The sequence below is a fragment of the Hyla sarda genome, chromosome 6, assembly GCF_029499605.1.
Source record: "Hyla sarda isolate aHylSar1 chromosome 6, aHylSar1.hap1, whole genome shotgun sequence".
Lineage (NCBI taxonomy): Eukaryota > Metazoa > Chordata > Amphibia > Anura > Hylidae > Hyla > Hyla sarda.
This window is the reverse complement of record NC_079194.1, coordinates 188,704,620-188,710,619: the sequence shown is the minus strand read 5'-3', so window position 1 is coordinate 188,710,619 and position 6,000 is coordinate 188,704,620.

The following is a 6,000-nucleotide window of genomic DNA, read 5'->3' as shown; positions in this document are numbered from 1 at the left end:
CTTCCTCACCGCTTGATGCTAAAGGCAGAGAGCAGCTTTACTCTGGGATCCTCTGTCTCATTACAGCTCTCTGCAGGGGGCTGGTATTGCTGCCATGTAACATCTGGCCCATGAGACCTCCAAAACTGAGACAACAAACCCATTATTGTCACTATCTCATTATTTTCATTCCAAGCAAAATCTGATCAGACATAAGCACTGTACTTCTACGTGCACACCCTATCTCTGCTGGCAGGGGCTGAAGTTCTGCGTCTACAGGCAATCATCAGCTAAGGCGACATTGTGAAGTATGTGGACTAGACAGGACACTTTACATGTCAGGTAGATGTCGGATATCTGCTGCACTGACAACTATACAGCAACTCTATCTACCTTTCTATTTTATCTATCTATCTATATATATATATATATATATATATATATATATATATATATTTGATCAAAACTTGTCCCCCATCCACCACTCGGAGATGGCCTCACTTCGGATGGGACCCTTACATGCTTATTCTACTCACCTCTGCTGGGCATATGGCCTCTGACTGGGTGAAATGCAGGATCCATTATCAATTTACAAAACCTCCTGTGAACAGGGAGGACTGCCCAGCTGAAGAGGGTGCCATTCCCCCTAACTTGCATAAAAAAAATTTAAAAAGGAAAGATATCCAGCACAACTACCTAATACGCGGGTGCACACTGCTGTGGCAAATATAAAGTATACAAAAAGAAGGTTGCAGCAGCTCTCTTGGTCAAAAAACGGAGGCAACCTCCGCGTGGTGGATGGGGGGCAAATTTTGATCAAAGAGTGCGCTAAGAGCCTCCATTTTTTGACCAAGTGTGCTGCTAAACCCTTCTCTTTTGTATAACTATACAAAAAATATGTATTTGCCACAGCAGCGTGCACCTGTGTGTTAGGTAGTTGTGCTGGCTATTTTTTTCTTTTTTGCTATATATATATATATATATATATATATATATATATATATATATTATATATATATATATATATATATATATATATATATATATATATATATATTGTATATATATATATATATATATATTGACTGCATGTAAATGCTTTACTTTATATTATATATAATTAAGGTAGCATTTCCATTTTAACCACTTATGCCATATTTGCATGATATGCTGTAAATGCATGATAAATGTGAATTCCACTTCAAGGATCCTCATCACACTGGAGATGGGGGGAGTGATTCATAGTCAGATTGCCAGCCATCTTGTGCACCTACACTTTAATAGGGCATGCTAGTTAAAGGGGTTGTCTCACTTTTAACACTTATACCCTTCACAGGTCCCAGCAGTCATATCCCCTGTCAGAGGTCAGTGGTCAGAGTCTTCTGTTAGATTAGGTGTATATGTACACACATGCACTTATCCTACATTCACTGCCTGCCAAAGATAGCTGAGTAACATGCTCCACATGCAACGTTCACAGGCAGTAATCTCCATTCCAATGGAAGACTTGGGACCCTCATTCTGGCAATCATAAGGGTCCCAGAAGTCAGACCCTTGGCAATAATACACTTATGTCCTATAAGTAAAGAGGTAAGCCATCCCTTCTTTCTAAAAGGTTCTTGATCCAGACGTGGTACCTGCAACTATAAGGCATTTATGGAATATGCTCTAAATATGCCATCATTGTTTAAAATGCTTACATCCCGATTAGATCTCCTAAATACATTAGGTTAGATTAAGGTTCACTTAAAATTCCTTCTGTTAACCAGCCTGGGGGGAATCTCTGTAAAAGTCCAGCTTTTTCCCAGAGAGGAGGTAGCCATCTATTTGGCTCTCGGTAAGGGGCATGAAGACATGAAGACAAACCACCCCTGAATTATCTCAGTCGACAATGAAAAAATGACCTTTGCAACGGCGCCCAGGTATCCAGAACAATATATCACAACCAGAGTAGGGCTGTGAAATAAGATGTCTTGTTTATTAAGCAAATAAAACAACTTGTTTCACAGCCCTACTCTGGTTGTGATATATTGTCCTGGATACCTGGACGCCTTTGCAAGTCAGGATTTCCTCCAGTTATCTCTGAGACCTCTGGGTCTGCACGGGATCCATCTCTATTGTGCCACTGTGTGAGGTTATATGCACTCAAGGTGAGCGGCCATCCTATAGAGTCTTCGGATCCCCCCCTCACACACCTTTCCTATATCTTTTCTTTTTTCTACTTTTACACTCCTGAATTATGTCAGGTTCAGACAACAATTGTCACTAGAGATGAGCGAATTTACAGTAAATTTGATTCGTCACGAACTTCTCGGCTCGGCAGTTGATGACTTTTTCTGCATAAATGAGTTCAGCTTTCAGGTGCTCCAGTGGGCTGGAAAAGGTGGATACAGTCCTAGGAGACTCTTTCCTAGGACTGTATCCACATTTTCCAGCCCACCGGAGCACCGGAAAACTGAACTAATTTACGCAGGAAAAGTCATCAACTGCCGAGCCGAGAAGTTTACGACGAATCAAATTTACTGTAAGTTCGCTCATCTCTAATTGTCACACCACACAGGAACCACTGCAGTGTCTATGCATGCACATACAGTAGGTCATTGTTACATAGGTTCATGGCAGGTAGGTCATGACAACTGATCTTAGTATAGAGGAAGACTGCAGGTATGACCTATAAAACGACACCCATAAACTATGTGATATAGTTGAGGACAATATAGGTAAGACTTTTGGGTGGACATCTCAGGCATTGCAGCTGAGACTCAAACTAAAACTTAATATTTATGCATGGGGGGGGGGGGGTGCATCTCCATTCTGAGTATAGGCTTGGCTTTCTGCTACTGTGTCCCTACTAAATTCATTAAGTGTTAGTAATTCTGAACAATCTAGATGACATTTTGTATGTGAATCACTTGTTTTGGCAGGAAGAGGCTGATGAATTGAAATCTATAATATATTCCTTTACTTATATGTCTTAAAAATCATCCCAGAGGTCAGTGACCTGTATAAAAATGTCCGGCCTGCAGAAGTTGGCTTTGATGCCGTCAAAGAAGTCGGCCATAACTTTGAATCTTCTGATGTTGTACAGCTGTAGATACATTATTCCCATAATGAGTGAGACATAATTTTATCTTTCCGTTAAAGTAAGGAGAAAGGTTCTAGATTCTGCTAAGAAGGGACAAGTGATCTTCAAAAGCTGACATTGTTCCTATCAGTTGCTATAGGATGACCATGCGGGTCCTTGTGTAGTCAAGAGGAGAGGGCACAAGTAAAGAGACAATAAGATAGCAAAGCAGATTTTGCTATTTAAATTTTAAAGGAAGAATTGTCGATACTGATAATACATTAAAGTGTACATCCATTTATAAGTTTCCATGTATCCAAAGGATACATGACGAAACTGTAACTTTCTTCACTGATCATTCTCTTCTCTTTACTCAAAATTCACTGACATGAGTAACTGGCATGAGTGAAAGCAAAAGAGTGTGCCCCTAAGAATGTAAAGTGAGTGGCAATGTATGCAATGAATACATTAATACTCATTATTGTAATGGAGCAGGAAGTTGACCGTAAACAGGAGTCCCTACTGTTATGCATTACGGAATGTGCCAACAGGAGCAGGGACTCCAGCTTTGGTGTGGGGGGAAGAGGATTGGGATTTTTATCATTTTTTGGAGTGGAGCTATTGGGGGAAATCTGCCTACTCGGGCATATAATTTATGGAACTAGCAAATGGGGACATCTATCTAATAGGGGCATGATCTACCTACTGGGGACAATAAATTAATGGTGGAATTGTGTACTTACTTGGGGCTTCTACCAAGTGGGGGGGGGGGGTTGTGTAACTACTGAGGGGAATAATCTACCTACTGTGGGCATCTACCTAATGGGAGAAATTATGTACCTACTGAATGCATCTATTTTATGGGGGGAAATGATATACCTTCTGGGGGCATATACCTAATGAGGGGAAAACAATGTACCTACTGAATGCATCTATCTTATGGGGGGAATTATATAATGTACCTACTGAATGCATCTATTTTATGGGGGGAAATGATATACCTTCTGGGGGCATATACTTAATGAGGGGAAAACAATGTACCTACTGAATGCATCTATCTTATGGGGGGAATTATATAATGTACCTACTGAATACATCTATTTTATGGGGGGAAATGATATACCTTCTGGGGGCATAAACCTAATGAGGGGGAAATAATGTACATACTGAAAGCATCAATCTAACCAGGGTAATTTATTTACCTACTGGAGCATTTACCTAATGAAAGGAAATGATCTACCCAGTTGGGGCATCTACCTTATGTGGGGATAATCTACCTACTGGTGCATTTACTTAATTGCGGAAATGATCTCTCCAGAGGGGGAATTTATCTGATGGTGGAAGTTATCTACTCGGTGGGGTCTTCTACCTTACTGCTGAAATTATCTAATAACTGGGGTGAGGGGGTCTTTACCTAATGGAAGAATTATTTAGTTATGAAGAGGAGGGGGTAATTTACCTAATGGAGGATTTATTTACCTACTGGGAGTTCTGAAGAATGGGGGTGAATATATACCAACTTTGGGCTTCTACCTAATAGTGGAGAAATTGTATACCTACTTGGGGCTTCTACCAAATTAAGGGGAATTGTGTACCTACTGAGGCATTTTACCTTATTGAAGGGGATGTTAGCTACCTACTTGAGGCATCTACCTATTAAGGGGGAGTTATTTACCTTTTGGGGACTTTTATATAATTGAGGGGATTATCTATCTGCTGGGGGCTTCTGTCTTATTAGGGAGTGGGGGAGGGGGGGAAATTATGGGGCCTACTGGGGACTTAAACCTAATGGGTGGGTGAATTATATACCTCCTTGGGGCATCTACCTACTGGAAGCAGTTACCTAATGGTGGAATTATGTACCTACTGGGGGATTCAATATTATCTACCTACAGGGTGCATCCTGCTATTGAAGGGACATTACCTTCTGGGGGGGGGGGCATCTACCAATCGTGGAAAATTACCTACCTTCTGGGGGCCTCTACCAAATTGTGGGGATATTATACCTACTGTGGGCTTCTATCTAATGGGGTAGGATTATGTACCTACTATGGGCATTTATCTAATGGGTGAGAGAATTATATATGCACTAGGGACATCTAGCTAATGGAGGAATTATTCTCCTACTGGGGGCTTCTACCTAGTGGGAGTATTATGTATCTACTGAGGGATAATCTAACTATTGGGGGCATTTGCCTAATGATGAGTATTTTATAGCTACTGAGGTTTTTTTTTTCCTAATGGGGAGAATTCTGTGCCTACTGGGAGCTTCCATATAATGAGGGTAAATTATATACCTACTGGCTGCACCTACCTAATTGGGGGGGGGGGGGGGAGGTTATATACCCAGTAAGGGAATCTATCTAATTGGGGGGGGGGGTATCTACCTACTGGGGGGCATTTACCTAATGGGAGTAATTATCTACATACTGGGGATATTTACCAAATGTAGAGATTATCTACCTACTGAGGGCTTGTCACGATCACACCCTATCGGTCCAGCCAAGACGCTAGAGAGAGTGTGATGGTGCAAGGGTTAAAGCCGCCAGACCTCTGGGTATCCACTACTAGTCCCAGCAAGTCACCAAATTAACCCTTAGATAAATGTGTTTCACCCGAGCTGCCTTCAGAAAGGTGAGCTCATATATTTAGAGATCAAAGACCAGAGCTGATTAATTAAACATTTAATCTGATAAAAGGTATCACAGTGCTATGCATAAAAATAAACAAATGACATACAGTTATAAGAATATATATAAGAGTTTAGCAAGGCAAGTTCAGAAAGCAAAAGTGAAGTTCTTACAGCACGATGATATTAGCAGTCCATGAGAGATATATATGTGTGTGTGCACAGACAACATGCAATTCACATAAAAAGATACAACTACATGTATTAATGTATAGGCAATACATATGCACATAAGAAGATAAAGGTAAGTTCCATGGTATGTAGTAAG